Consider the following 16,996-nt stretch of genomic DNA (forward strand, 5'->3'; position numbering starts at 1 on the left):
CTATTGATTTCGGATAGAGCCCAAAACTTGGACAACATCATAATATGGTGGGAGGAGTCAATTGGTGAGTTTTGAGGGAAATCCAATCGCTAGAAGTATGGAATACACCAACCACTCCAATTAGGAAAGAACTGCCGTTGAACTTGAATTGACCAATTTCTCAGACCTATTGATTTCGGATCGAGCCCAAAACTTGGGCAACATCATAATATGGTGGTTGGAGTCATTTGGTGAGTTTTGAGTGAAATCCAATCGCTAGTAGTATGGAATACAGCAACCACTCCAATTAGGAACGAACTGCCGTTGAACTTGAATTGTCCAATTTCTCACACCTATTGATTTTGGATCGAGCCCCACACTTGGGCAACACCATAATATGGAGGGTGGAGTCATTTGGTGAGTTTTGAGTGAAATCCAATCGCTAAAAGTATGGAATACAGCAACCACTCCAATTAGGAACGAACTGCCGTTGAACTTGAATTGTCCAATTTCTCACACCTATTGATTTCGGATCGAGCCCCAAACTTGGGCAACATCATAATATGGTGGGAGGAGTCAATTGGTGAGTTTTGAGTGAAATCCAATCGCTAGAAGTATGGAATACACCAACCACTCCAATTAGGAACGAACTGCCGTTGAACTTGAATTGTCCAATTTGGAACACCTATTGATTTCGGATCGAGCCCGAAACTTGGGCAACATCATAATATGGTAGGAGGAGTCATTTGGTGAGTTTTGAGTGAAATCCATTCGCTAGAAGTATGGAAGACACCAACCACTCCAATTAGGAACGAACTGCCGTTGAGCTTGAATTGTCCAATTTCTCACACCTATTGATTTCGGATCGAGCCCAAAACTTGGGCAACATCATAATATGGTGGGAGGAGTCATTTGGTGAGTTTTGAGTGAAATCCAATCGCTAGAAGTATGGAATACACCAACCACTCCAATTAGGAACTAACTGCCGTTGAACTTGAATTGTCCAATTTCTCACACCTATTGATTTCGGACAGAGCCCCAAACTTGGGCAACATCATAATATGGTGGGAGGAGTCATTTGGTGAGTTTTGAGTGAAATCCAATCGCTAGAAGTATGGAATACACCAACCACTCCAATTAGGAACGAACTGCCGTTGAACTTGAATTGTTCAATTTCTCACACCTATTGATTTCGGATCGATCCCCAAACTTGGGCAACACCATAATATGGTGGGAGGAGTCATTTGGTGAGTTTTGAGTGAAATCCAATCGTAAGAAGTGTGGAATACACCAACCACTCCAATTAGGAATGAACTGCCGTTGAACTTGAATTGTCCAATTTCTCACACCTATTGAATTCGGATCGAGCCCGAAACTTGGGCAACATCATAATATGGTGGGAGGAGTCATTTGGTTAGTTTTGAGTGAAATCCAATCGCTAGAAGTATGGAATACACCAACCACTCCAATTAGGAACGAACTGCCGTTGAACTTGAATTGTCCAATTTCTCACACCTATTGATTTCGGATCGAGCCCGAAACTTGGGCAACATCATAATATGGTGGGAGGAGTCATTTGGTTAGTTTTGAGTGAAATCCAAGCGCTAGAAGTATGGAATACACCAACCACCTCATTTAGGAACAAACAGTCGTTGAACTTGAATTGTCCAATTTGGAACACCTATTGATTTCGGATCGAGCCCCAAACTTGGGCAACATCATAATACGGTGGAAAGAATCCTTTGGTGAGTTTTGAGTGAAATCCAATCGCTAGAAGTGTGGAATACACCAACCACTCCAATTAGGAACGAACTACCGTTGAACTTGAATTGTCCAATTTCTCACACCTATTGTTTTCGGATCGAGCCCAAAACTTGGGCAACATCATAATAAGGTGGGAGGAGTCATTTGGTTAGTTTTGAGTGAAATCCAATCGCTAGAAGTATGGAATACACCAACCACTCCAATTAGGAACGAACTGCCGTTGAACTCTAATTGTGAAATTTGGAAGACCTATTAATTTCGGATCGAGCCCAAAACTTGGGCCACATCATAATATGGTGGGAGGAGTCATTTGGTTAGTTTTGAGTGAAATCCAATCCCCAGAAGTATGGAATACACCAACCACTCCAATTAGGAACGAACTGCCGTTGAACTTGAATTGTCCAATTTCTCACACCTATTGATTTTGGATCGATCCCAAAACTTGGGCAACATCATAATATGGTGGGAGGAGTCATTTGGTGAGTTTTCAGTGAAATCCAATCGCTAGATGTATGGAATACACCAACCACTCCAATTAGGAACGAACTGTCGTTGAACTTGAATTGTCCAATTTCTCACACCTATTGATTTCGGATCGAGCCCCAAACTTGGGCAACATCATAATATGGTGGGAGGAGTCATTTGGTGAGTTTTCAGTGAAATCCAATCGCTAGATGTATGGAATACACCAACCACTCCAATTAGGAACGAACTGTCGTTGAACTTGAATTGTCCAATTTCTCACACCTATTGATTTCGGATCGAGCCCCAAACTTGGGAAACACCATAATATGGTGGGAGGAGTCATTTGGTGAGTTTTGAGTGAAATCCAATCGCTAGAAGTGTGGAATACACCAACCACTCCAATTTGGAACGAACTGCCGTTGAACTTGAATTGTCCAATTTCTCACACCTATTGATTTCGGATCGATCCCGAAACTTGGGCAACATCATAATATGGTGGGAGGAGTCATTTGGTTAGTTTTGAGTGAAGTCCAATCGCTAGAAGTATGGAATACACCAACCACTCCAATTAGGAACGAACTGCCGTTGAACTTGAATTGTCCAATTTCTCACACCTATTGATTTCGGATCGAGCCCAAAACTTGGGCAACATCATAATATGGTGGGAGGAGTCATTTTGTTAGTTTTGAGTGAAATCCAATCGATAGAAGTACGAAATACACCAACCACTCCAATTAGGAACGAACTGCCGTTGAACTCTAACTGTCAAATTTGGAAGACCTATTGATTTCGGATCGATCCCAAAACTTGGGCAACATCATAATATGGTGGGAGGAGTCATTTGGTCAGTTTTGAGTTAAATCCAATCGCTAGAAGTGTGGAATACACCAACCACTCCAACAAGGAACGAACCGCCGTTGAACTTGAATTGTCCAATTTCTCAGACCTATTGATTTCGGATCGAGCCCAAAACTTGGGCAACATCATAATATGGTGGTTGGAGTCATTTGGTGAGTTTTGAGTGAAATCCAATCGCTAGTAGTATGGAATACAGCAACCACTCCAATTAGGAACGAACTGCCGTTGAAATTGAATTGTCCAATTTCTCACACCTATTGATTTCGGATCGATTCCAAAACTTGGGCAACACCATAATATGGTGGGACGAGTCATTTGGTGAGTTTTGAGTGAAATCCAATCGCTAGAAGTATGGAATACACCAACCACTCCAATTAGGAACGAACTGCCGTTGAACTTAAATTGTCCAATTTCGAACACCTATTGATTTCGGATCGATCCCAAAACTTGGGCAACATCATAATATGGTGGGAGGAGTCATTTGGTGAGTCTTCAGTGAAATCCAATCGCTAGATGTATGGAATACACCAACCACTCCAATTAGGAACGAACTGCCGTTGAACTTGAATTGTCCAATTTCTCACACCTATTGATTTCGGATCGAGCCCCAAACTTGGGCAACACCATAATATGGTGGGAGGAGTCATTTGGTGAGTTTTGAGTGAAATCGAATCACTAGAAGTGTGGAATACACCAACCACTCCAATTAGGAACGAACTGCCGTTGAACTTCAATTGTCCAATTTCTCACACCTATTGATTTCGGATCGAGCCCGAAACTTGGGCAACATCATAATATGGTGGGAGGAGACATTTGGTTAGTTTTGAGTGAAATCCAACCGCTAGAAGTATGGAATACACCAACCACCTCATTTAGGAACGAACAGTCGTTGAACTTGAATTGTCCAATTTGGAACACCTATTGATTTCGGATCTAGCCCAAAACTTGGGCGACAACATAATATGGTGGGAGGAGTCATTTGGTGAGTTTGGAGTGAAATCGAATCGCTACAAGTATGGAATAAAACAACCACTCCAATTAGGAACGAACTGCCGTTGAACTTGAATTGTCCAATTTCTCACACCTATTGATTTCGGATCAATCCCAAAACTTCGGCAACATCATACTATGGTGGTTGGAGTCATTTGGTTCGTTTTGAGTGAAATCCAATCGCTAGAAGTATGGAATACACCAACCACTCCAATTAGGAACGAACTACCGTTGAACTTGAATTGTCCAATTTGGAACACCTATTGATTTCGGATCTAGCCCAAAACTTGGGCAATATTATAATATGGTGGGAAGAGTCATTTGGTGAGTTTTGAGTGAAATCCAATCGCTAGAAGTGTGGAATACACCAACCACTCCAATTAGGAATGAACTGCCGTTGAACTTGAATTGTCAAATTTCTCACACCTATTGATTTCGGATCGAGCCCGAAACTTGGGCAACATCATAATATGGTGGGAGGAGTCATTTGGTTAGTTTTGAGTGAAATCCAATCGCTAGAAGTATGGAATACACCAACCACTCCAATTAGGAACGAACTGCCGGTGAACTTGAATTGTCCAATTTCTCACACCTATTGATTTCGGATCGATCCCGAAACTTGGGCAACATGATAATATGGTGGGAGGAGTCATTTGATTAGTTTTGAGTGAAGTCCAATCGCTAGAAGTATGGAATACACCAACCACTCCAATTAGGAACGAACTGCCGTTGAACTTGAATTGTCCAATTTCTCACACCTATTGATTTCGGATCGAGCCCCAAACTTGGGCAACACCATAATATGGTGGGAGGAGTCATTTGGTGAGTTTTGAGTGAAATCCAATCGCTAGAAGTGTGGAATACACCAACCACTCCAATTAGGAACGAACTACCGTTGAACTTGAATTGTCCAATTTCTCACACCTATTGTTTTCGGATCGAGCCCGAAACTTTTGCAACATCATAATACGGTGGGAGGAGTCATTTGGTTAGTTTTGAGTGAAATCCAAATGCTAGAAGTATGGAATACACCAACCACTCCAATTAGGAACGAACTGCCGTTGAACTCTAATTGTGAAATTTGGAAGACCTATTAATTTCGGATCGAGCCCAAAACTTGGGCCACATCATAATATGGTGGGAGGAGTCATTTGGTTAGTTTTGAGTGAAATCCAATCCCCAGAAGTATGGAATACACCAACCACTCCAATTAGGAACGAACTGCCGTTGAACTTGAATTGTCCAATTTCTCACACCTATTGATTTCGGATCGATCCCAAAACTTGGGCAACATCATAATATGGTGGGAGGAGTCATTTGGTGAGTTTTGAGTGAAATCCAATCGCTAGATGTATGGAATACACCCACCACTCCAATTAGGAACGAACTGTCGTTGAACTTGAATTGTCCAATTTCTCACACCTATTGATTTCGGATCGAGCCCCAAACGTGGGCAACACCATAATATGGTGGGAGGAGTCATTTGGTGAGTTTTGAGTGAAATCCAATCGCTAGAAGTGTGGAATACACCAACCACTCCCATTTGGAACGAACTGCAGTTGAACTTGAATTGTCCAATTTCTCACACCTATTGATTTCGGATCGATCCCGAAACTTGGGCAACATCATAATATGGTGGGATGAGTCATTTGGTTAGTTTTGAGTGAAGTCCAATCGCTAGAAGTATGGAATACACCAACCACTCCAATTTGGAACGAACTGCCGTTGAACTTGAATTGTCCAATTTCTCACACCTATTGATTTCGGATCGAGCCCAAAACTTGGGCAACATCATAATATGGTGGGAGGAGTCATTTGGTCTGTTTTGAGTGAAATCCAATCGATAGAAGTATGAAATACACCAACCACTCCAATTAGGAACGAACTGCCGTTGAACTCTAATTGTCAAATTTGGAAGACCTATTGATTTCGGATGGATCCCAAAACTTGGGCAACATCATAATATGGTGGGAGGAGTCATTTGGTGAGTTTTGAGTGAAATCCAATCGCTAGAAGTATGGAACACACCAACCACTCCAATTAGGAACGAACTGCCGTTGAACTCTAATTGTCAAATTTGGAAGACCTATTGATTTCGGATCGATCCCAAAAGTTGGGCAACATCATAATATGGTGGGAGGAGTCATTTGGTGAGTTTTGAGTGAAATCCAATCGATAGAAGTATGAAATACACCACCCACTCCAATTAGGAACGAACTGCCGTTGAACTTGAATTGTCCAATTTCTCAGACCTATTGATTTCGGATCGAGCCCAAAACTTGGGCAACATCATAATATGGTGGTTGGAGTCATTTGGTGAGTTTTGAGTGAAATCCAATCGCTAGTAGTATGGAATACAGCAACCACTCCAATTAGGAACGAACTGCCGTTGAACTTGAATTGTCCAATTTCTCACACCTATTGATTTTGGATCGAGCCCCACACTTGGGCAACACCATAATATGGAGGGTGGAGTCATTTGGTGAGTTTTGAGTGAAATCGAATCGCTAAAAGTATGGAATACAGCAACCACTCCAATTAGGAACGAACTTCCGTTGAACTTGAATTGTCCAATTTCTCACACCTATTGATTTCGGATCGAGCCCCAAACTTGGGCAACATCATAATATGGTGGGAGGAGTCAATTGGTGAGTTTTGAGTGAAATCCAATCGCTAGAAGTATGGAATACGCCAACCACTCCAATTAGGAACGAACTGCCGTTGAACTTGAAATGTCCAATTTCTCACACCTAATGATTTCGGATCGAGCCCAAAACTTGTGCATCGTCATAATATGGTGGGAGGAGTCATTTGGTTAGTTTTGAGTGAAATCCAATCGCTAGAAGTTTGGAATACACCAACCACTCCAATTAGGAACGAACTGCCGTTGAACTTGAACTGTCCAATTTCTCACACCAATTGATTTCGGATCGCGGCCAAAACTTGGGCAACATCATAATATGGTGGGAGGAGTCATTTGGTTAGTTTTGAGTAAAATCCAATCGGTAGAAGTATGGAATACACCAACCACTCCAATTAGGAACGAACAGCCGTTGAACTTGAATTGTCCAATTTCGAACACCTATTGATTTCGGATCAGGCCCAAAACTTGGTCAACATCATAATATGGTGGGAGGAGTCATTTGGTGAGTTTTGAGTGAAATCCAATCGCTAGAAGTATGGAATACAACAACCACTCCAATTAGGAACGAATTGCCGTTGAACTTGAATTGTCCAATTTCTCACACCTATTGATTTTGGATCGAGCCCAAAACTTGGGCAACAACATAATATGGTGGGAGGAGTCATTCAGTTAGTTTTGAGTGAAATCCAATCGCTTGAAGTATGGAATACACCAACCACTCCAATTAGGAACGAACTGCAGCTGAACTTGAATTGTCCAATTTCTCACACCTATTGATTTCGGATCGAGCCCAAAACTTGGGCAACATCATAATATGGTGGGAGGGGTCATTTGGTGAGTTTTGAGTGAAATCCAATCGCTAGAAGTAAGGAATACACCAACCACTCCAAGTAGGAACGAACTGCCGTTGAACTTGAATTGTCCAATTTCGAACACCTATTGATTTCGGATCGAGCCCAAAACTTGGGCAACATCATAATATGGTGGGAGGAGTCATTTGGTGAGTTTTGAGTGAAATCCAATCGCTAGAAGTATGGAATACACGAACCACTCCAGTTAGGAACGAACTGCCGTTGATTTTGAATTGTCCAATATCTCACACCTATTGATTTCGGACAGAGCCCCAAACTTGGGCAACATCATAATATGGTGGGTGGAGTCATTTGGTGAGTTTTGAGTGAAATCCAATCGCTAGAAGTATGGAATACACCAACCACTCCAATTAGGAACGAACTGCCGTTGAACACTAATTGTCAAATTTGGTTGACCTATTGATTTCGGATCGAGCCCAAAACTTGGGCAACATCGTAATATGGTGGGAGGAGTCATTTGGTGAGTTCTGAGTGAAATCCATTCGCTAGAAGTATGGAAGACACCAACCACTCCAATTAGGAACGAACTGCCGTTGAACTTGGATTGTCCAATTTGGAACACCTATTGATTTCGGATCGAGCCCAAAACTTGGGCAACATCATAATATGGTGGGTGGAGACATTTGGTGAGTTTTGAGTGAAATCCATTCGCTAGAAGTATAGAAGACACCAACCACTCCAATTAGGAACGAACTGCCGTTGAGCTTGAATTGTCCAATTTCTCACACCTATTGATTTCGGATCGAGCCCAAAACCTGGGCAACATCATATTATGGTGGGAGGAGTCATTTGCTGAGTTTTGAGTGAAATCCAATCGCTAGAAGTATGGAATACACCAACCACTCCAATTAGGAACTAACTGCCGTTGAACTTGAATTGTCCAATTTCTCAAACCTATTGATTTCGGACAGAGCCCCAAACTTGGGCAACATCATAATATGGTGGGTGGAGTCATTTGGTGAGTTTTGAGTGAAATCCAATCGCTAGAAGTACGGAATACACCAACCACTCCAATTAGGAACGAACTGCCGTTGAACTCTAATTGTCAAATTTGGAAGACCTATTGATTTCGGATCGAGCCCAAAACTTGGGCAACATCATAATATGGTGGGAGGAGTCATTTGGTGAGTTTTGAGTGAAATCCAATCGCTAGAAGTATGGAATACACCAACCACTCCAATTAGGAACGAACTGCCGTTGAACTTGAATTGTCCAATTTCTCACACCTATTGATTTCGGATCGAGCCCCAAACTTCAGCAACACCATAATATGGTGGGAGGAGTCAATTGGTGAGTTTTGAGTGAAATCCAATCGCTAGAAGTATGGAATACACCAACCACTCCAATTAGGAACGAACTGCCGTTGAAATTGAATTGTCCAATTTCGAACACCTATTGATTTCGGATCGAGCCCAAAACTTGGACAACATCATAATATGGGGGTTGGAGTCATTTGGTGAGTTTTGAGTGAAATCCAATCGCTAGAAGTATGGAATACACCAACCACTCCAATTAGGAACGAACTTCCCTTGAACTTGAATTGTCCAATTTCGAACACCTATTGATTTCGGATCGAGCCCAAAACTTGGGCAACATCATAATATGGTGGTTGGAGTCATTTGGTGAGTTTTGAGTGAAATCCAATCGCTAGAAGTATGGAATACACCAACCACTCCAATTAGGAACGAAATGCCGTTGAAATTGAATTGTCCAATTTCTCACACCTATTGATTTCGGATCGAGCCCAAAACTTGGGCAACATCATAATATGGTGGTTGGAGTCATTTGGAGTGTTTTGAGTGAAATCCAATCGCTAGAAGTACGGAATACACCAACCACTCCAATTAGGAACGAACTGCCGTTGAACTCTAATTGTCAAATTTGGAAGACCTATTGATTTCGGATCGAGTCCAAAACTTGGGCAACATCATAATATGGTGGGAGGAGTCATTTGGTGAGTTTTGAGTGAAATCCAATCGCTAGAAGTATGGAATACAGCAACCACTCCAATTAGGAACAAACTGCTGTTGAACTTGAATTGTCCAATTTCTCACACCTATTGATTTCGGATCAATCCCAAAACTTCGGCAACATCATACTATGGTGGTTGGAGTCATTTGGTTCGTTTTGAGTGAAATCCAATCGCTAGAAGTATGGAATACACCAACCACTCCAATTAGGAACGAACTGCCGTTGAACTTGAATTGTCCAATTTCTCACAGCTATTGATTTCGGATCAATCCCAAAACTTGGGCAACATCATAATATGGTGGGAGGAGTCATTTTGTGAGTTTTGAGTGAAATCCAATCGCTAGAAGTATGGAATACACCAACCACTCCAATTAGGAACGAACTGCCGTTGAACTTGAATTGTCCAATTTCTCACAACTATTGATTTCGGATCGAGCCCAAAACTTGGGCAACATTAAAATATGGTGGTTGGAGTCATTTGGTGAGTTTTGAGTGAAATCCAATCGCTAGAAGTATGGAATACACCAACCACTCCAATTTGGAACGAACTGCCGTTGAACTTGAATTGTCGAATTTCGAACACCTATTGATTTCGGATCGAGCCCAAAACTTGGGCAACATCATAATATGGTGGTTGGAGTCATTTGGTGAGTTTTGAGTGAAATCCAATTGCTAGAAGTGTGGAATACACCTACCACTCCAATTAGGAACGAACTGCCGTTGAACTTGAATTGTCCAATTTCTCACACGTATTGATTTCGGATCGAGCCCCAAACTTGGGCAACACCATAATATGGTGGGAGGAGTCATTTGGTGAGTTTTGAGTGAAATCCAATCGCTAGAAGTATGGAATACAGCAACCACTCCAATTAGGAACGAACTGCCGTTGAACTTGAATTGTCCAATTTCTCACAACTATTGATTTCGGATCGAGCCCAAAACTTGGGCAACATCATAATATGGTGGGAGGAGTCATTGGTTAGTTTTGAGTGAAATCCAATCGATAGAAGTTTGGAATACACCAACCACTCCAATTAGGAACGAACTGCCGTTGAACTTGAATTGTCCAATTTCTCACAGCTATTGATGTCGGATCGAGCCCAAAACTTGGGCAACATCATAATATGGTGGGAGGAGTCATTTTGTGAGTTTTGAGTGAAATCCAATCGCTAGAAGTATGGAATACCCCAACCACTCCAATTCGGAACGAACTGCCGTTGAACTTGAATTGTCCAATTTCGAACACCTATTGATTTCGGATGGAGCCCAAAACTTCGGCAACATCATAATATGGTGGTTGGAGTCATTTCGTTCGTTTTGAGTGAAATCCAATCGCTAGAAGTATGAAATACACCACCCACTCCAATTAGGAACGAACTGCCGTTGAACTTGAATTGTCCAATTTCTCAGACCTATTGATTTCGGATCGAGCCCAAAACTTGGGCAACATCATAATATGGTGGTTGGAGTCATTTGGTGAGTTTTGAGTGAAATCCAATCGCTAGTAGTATGGAATACACCAACCACTCCAATTAGGAACGAACTGCCGTTGAACTTGAATTGTCCAATTTCTCACAACTATTGATTTCGGATCGAGCCCAAAACTTGGGCAACATCAAAATATGGTGGTTGGAGTCATTTGGTGAGTTTTGAGTGAAATCCAATCGCTAGAAGTATGGAATACACCAACCACTCCAATTAGGAACGAATTGCCGTTGAACTTGAATTATCCAATTTCTCACACCTATTGATTTCGGATCGAGCCCCAAACTTGGGCAACATCATAATATGGTGGGAGGAGTCAATTGGTGAGTTTTGAGTGAAATCCAATCGCTAGAAGTATGGAATACGCCAACCACTCCAATTAGGAACGAACTGCCGTTGAACTTGAATTGTCCAATTTCTCACACCTATTGATTTTGGATCGAGCCCAAAACTTGGGCAACATCATAATATGGTGGGAGGAGTCATTCAGTTAGTTTTGAGTGAAATCCAATCGCTAGAAGTATGGAATACACAAACCACTCCAATTAGGAATGAACTGCAGTTGAACTTGAACTGTCCAATTTCTCACACGTATTGATTTCGGATCGAGCCCAAAACTTGGGCAACATCATAATATGGTGGGAGGAGTCATTTGGTGAGTTTTGAGTGAAATCCAATCGCTAGAAGTATGGAATACACCAACCACTCCAATTAGGAAAGAACTGCCGTTGAACTTGAATTGTCCAATTTCGAACACCTATTGATTTCGGATCGAGCCCAAAACTTGGGCAACATCATAATATGGTGGGAGGAGTCATTTGGTTAGTTTTGAGTGAAATCCAATCGCTAGAAGTATGGAATACACCAACCACTCCAATTAGGAACGAACAGCCGTTGAACTTGAATTGTCCAATTTGGAACACCTATTGATTTCGGATCTAGCCCAAAACTTGGGCAACATCATAATATGGTGGGAGGAGTCATTTGGTGTGTTTTGAGTGAAATCCAATCGCTAGAAGTATGGAAAACAACAACCACTCCAATTAGGAACGAACTGCCGTTGAACTTGAATTGTCCAATTTCTCACACCTATTGATTTCGGATCGAGCCCAAAACTTGGGCAACATCATAATATTGTGGGAGGAGTCATTTGGTTAGTTTTGAGTGAAATCCAATCGATAGAAGTACGGAATACAACAACCACTCCAATTAGGAACTAACTGCCGTTGAACTTGAATTGTCCAATTTCTCACACCTATTGATTTCGGATCGAGCCCAAAACTTGGGCAACATAATAATATTGTGGGAGGAGTCATTTGGTTAGTTTTGAGTGAAATCCAATCGATAGAAGTATGGAATACACCAACCACTCCAATTAGGAACGAACTGCCGTTGAACTTGAATTGTCCAATTTCTCACAGCTATTGATTTCGGATCGAGCCCAAAACTTGGGCAACATCATAATATGGTGGGAGGAGTCATTTGGTGAGTTTTGAGTGAAATCCAATCGCTAGAAGTATGGAATACACCAACCACTCCAATTAGGAACGAACTGCCGTTGAACTTGAATTGTCCAATTTCGAACACCTATTGATTTCGGATCGAGCCCAAAACTTGGGCAAAATCTTAATATGGTGGTTCGAGTCATTTGGTGAGTTTTGAGTGAAATCCAATCTTTAGAAGTATGGAATACACCAACCACTCCAATTAGGAACGAACTGCCGTTGAACTTGAATTGTCCAATTTGGAACACCTATTGATTTCGGATCGAGCCCCAAACTTGGGCAACACCATAATATGGTGGGAGGAGTCATTTGGTGAGTTTTGAGTGAAATCCGATCGCTAGAAGTACGGAATACAGCAACCACTCCAATTAGGAACGAACTGCCGTTGAACTTGAATTGTCCAATTTCTCACACCTATTGATTTCGGATCGAGCCCCAAACTTGGGCAACATCATAATATGGTGGGAGGAGTCAATTGGTGAGTTTTGAGTGAAATCCAATCGCTAGAAGTATGGAATACAACAACCACTCCAATTAGGAACGAACTGCCGTTGAACTTGAATTGTCCAATTTCTCACACCTATTGATTTCGGATCGAGCCCCTGTCTGCCGCGCAGATCTCATGGTCTGGAGTTCCGGCAAAACGCTGCGTTTCAGCCTCTGCGAACAAGTGCCAGGGCCGAGAGAAAGGGCTCCTTCGGCCAGCTCATGGCCGAGATTTATCAGGCACAAACATTGCCCCCACATCCCTGGATTCTTCGGCCTCGGCATGGGTAGGGGCCGAATGGATTCCAAGGGATGGGCCCTTTGCATTCCTTTCTGAAGTGATTGACAACTGGGGCATCAAATACGTCAGTCAGTCGGCGCATTTAACGCTTTGGGGCACGTCGTGTAGGTTATTGTTGCCCAAGGCATCGCTTCACCTTGTCAAGTGAAATGACGGTCGCGGGGCCTTTAACACGCCATTGCCCCCTTTATTCGCACGAGCCATCATTTCTCTTGCGAATCGAATCGCCGGCCGCCAGGCTCCTGCCATAATTTCACGTGCTCTGAATATGCTGTCGGGCCGTTCCGTTTCACGAGAATCACACCCCCTCATCTCGAATTCCAGTATGAGTATAAAAACCTAACTCCTTCGCCCTTTCTTCATACTCCAAAAATCCCCGAGTTCAACCCTTTCAAAAGCTACTCCGAGCCTCTCTTTTGATTTCTGCCCTAAAAGCCTCTGCTGCAGCCCTTCCAAAGCCAAAGAATCACCTCTGCTGATCCTCATGACTTGGCAGTTTTGCCTGGTCTAGATGGCTTCCCCCTTTTCTGCCGTCCACTAATCGTCTTTTATTCTGGAAAGTCGTTGTGGGCCAGGGGCAAAAAACGGCCGAGATTCCTTTTTGATCGTGGAAGAAGACGACATTTCTTCCTGCGAAGTCGAGGAGGAACTGCAAAGTGATTGACGGAGATGGAACGACCTGGCATGATGACTCCAAAACGGCTGTATTCGTCCGGCTGAGTACCGTGGTTGCGTCTACGGCAGAAGCGACGGCCCTCAATATGGCCGGAGTGACGACCCTTAATTCGGCCAGGATGACGGCCGCTTATCGTGGGCAGAGGGATGGCCGCTTACCATGGCCGGGGTGACGGCCCTTAACGTGGCCGAAGTGCTGGTTCTGGCCGCGCCTGGCTGCGCCTATATCCAGAATTACGGCCCGGCCACTGGTCGTAATGACGGCCTTGGGTTTACCCTGCCGCATATGTATCCTGAGTGACGGCCCTTACGTTTATGAAGGCCGGAGTGAAACCCTGGTTTTTAGGCTAACACATCTGTGTACCGTTTCGGCCTCGACTGGTCGTTCTAACCCTCTGTACAAATGATTTCTCAAAACTGAATATAGGGTGGATCCCCCCTTTTCTGAATGACCGAATGCATATCTTTTCGCTTTATATTGACCGCACCGTTTATTTGACTCGCTCACCTACCTCCCTCTTTTCTTTTTCTTAACTCTTTTGTCGTAGGTTCTCGGCGCCATTTTCCTCTGAACTTGCGCCGAGTCGTTGTCGTCGAGTTCCGACTGTTCTGAATTCTCTGAAACTCCTGGGCCTCATCTGCGAGTGGCCCTCCTTCTCTTGGCCACGCTGCCCGATACTTTGAGGAAAAAGAACCCCCTGCTTCTGTATTTTATCAGGGTCATGGCCGTTGGCCAAGACATAAGGGGTTATACCCTCGGCCGAAATTTCTGAGGTGCGGCTGGCCCAAAAAACTTTGGGAAACAAGTCGTGCCGCTCGCTAGGTCCCCCTGGTAGGCACGGTCTTGGGTAACCGGGTGCCCCCGGTTCCCCTTGTATTACACCGTCTTTTGTGATAGGCCGGATGTGCTCGGATTGAAGCCCTTGAAGCGGCCTGTCTTGTTGCACGCCGTTTTGCGGCCTTACATGCTGGGCCGTTTGAACGTAAAGCTCGGCCGTCATAACCGGGCCGAGTTGTTTTAAAGAGACGCCGTGGGTTCGACCGGGGTATGTTTGGTCTGCCGGCCATCGAGGTATGGCTATCTGGTTTTGTTGGTCCGGATCAGGGCGGGAACCTCGGTGCGTCTGCGTTGTCATCAGAATGGCTGGATCGGGTATTTGTACTGGTAGTGGAACGACCGAGCCTTTCTGGTCACACTTTTGTGGCGATGCTTTGGTTAAGTTGCTCTGGCCGATCTGTACCTGGTCGGCCAACGCACGAGCTGGGCCGGGATGCTGGACCGCAGATACTGCAGGGCTGCTCTGCCCTAATGCTTTGGCTAAAGCGTGGAGCGGGCCGTGCGTTGTTTTTGCTGGATGGGTTGGTCTAGAATCCGTCCTCGTGGGCTGGCTCTGCCCCTAGCTATCGGCCGGTCGTAGAGAGTGCTGGCCGTAACCTAATGCCTCAGCATGGTCAGAGACGCCGAGATTGCTGTTTTTGTCGCAAGGTTCAGCCCTTTCATGCCCTCGGCCTCTTTGTCCAGCTCCAGGAGACAACGCGGGCGAGGCCGTCGGCATCTCTTCTTGGAAAAGTGTCCGCAACTCGGAGGAGAATCTGTCCATTGCGGCCGCGAAGGATGTTTCTATCCTGTAGGCCTGCTTGGACATCCTTCGCGGCCTGCTTGGACATCAGTTCTTCCATCACTGCTGGTCTATGCATGGACCTGGCCATGCGGTTCGTCGTGATTGGAATGCTGGTTTCCATCATAAGTTTTGACAAAAGGTCCCACCGGGTGTGCCAAAAGTGTCTGCCGCGCAGATCTCACGGCCTGGAGTTCCGGGCCGAGGGGATATGCGTTAACACGGGGTTTCCTGCTTTTGGGTGCGGTGCGGTTGTGCGCGGGCGTGCCAGCACGGTTTACCGTGCGTTGATGTTTCGATGAGTTTTGGATGGGTGAATGGTGCGCCTGTTTGATCTGTCTTCCTAGTCAAATGATTGTAGCCGAGAGAGGAACTGGTCTCGGCTGCTAGGTTCACGGCCTGAACTACAAGGCCGTCAAGTGATGGTGTTGGTGGTGGATTTTGGGCGGTGCTCCGGCGCGCTGCTCAGGGAGCGACGGTCGTGTGATATATGGGGTGAGTGAACGAACAACAAGGATGGTGCTCTGGCGCTTTGAAAATCAAGGGTCGTATGATATATTGATGAATGGATTCTGCTTACAATCTAACACTACTCCTAGGAAAGCAAGTAAAGATATTGAAAGTGCATTACAGAAAAAATAAGTTGCTCCGTGGGAGGCTTGTTTTGGTGTTTGAACCCTTTGAATGTAGCTTGAGTCTTGTATTTATAGGAAGAGTCCCTGGATGAGTAATCGAGGCTGAATTTGCCCATAGTGGAGTCTGATTAGCGCAAGTGGGCAATCCAATCGACATTTGGGATTGTGAAGTATGGTGATGAGACCCCAGAAATCCTGGTGAATCTCGGCCGCCGCGCTCAATCGTGGGTTTTGAACCTATGGCCGTGGAGACGCATTTATTGCCTGAATAGCTGGTGAACCAACATCTCAAGCTGTCAGAATCCTTGTGAGAATGTCCACGTCTAATCACTCTGATCTTCATCACCAAATCCTGACTTCAGTCACTTCCCACCTTTCCTCATGCATTAAATGCTACTTTGTGGCCAATGGGTTTTGCTGCATTAAACAGGCACTACTTCATTAAATGCAGCCTGGGACCCTGCTGTCACGTGATGATTTGCCTTTAAAGCCTTGGCCGCAATTTTGTTCGACCTCGGCCTCGGCCTAAGCTTGAGGCCGAGATGATTATGCCTCGGCATTTCCTCTTTTAATTTTAAAGAAAGCGAAATGCCCTGGCGAAAAGCTGCGTTTCAGCCTCGGCGAACAAGTGCCAGGGCCGAGAGAAAGGGCTCCTTCGGCCAGCTCATGGCCGAGATTTATCAGGCACAAACAGCTACAAACTTGGGCAACATCATAATATGGTGGGAGGAGTCATTTGGTGAGTTT

The sequence above is a fragment of the Prunus avium genome, chromosome 3 (assembly GCF_965620075.1).
Source record: "Prunus avium chromosome 3, drPruAviu1.hap1.1, whole genome shotgun sequence".
Lineage (NCBI taxonomy): Eukaryota > Viridiplantae > Streptophyta > Magnoliopsida > Rosales > Rosaceae > Prunus > Prunus avium.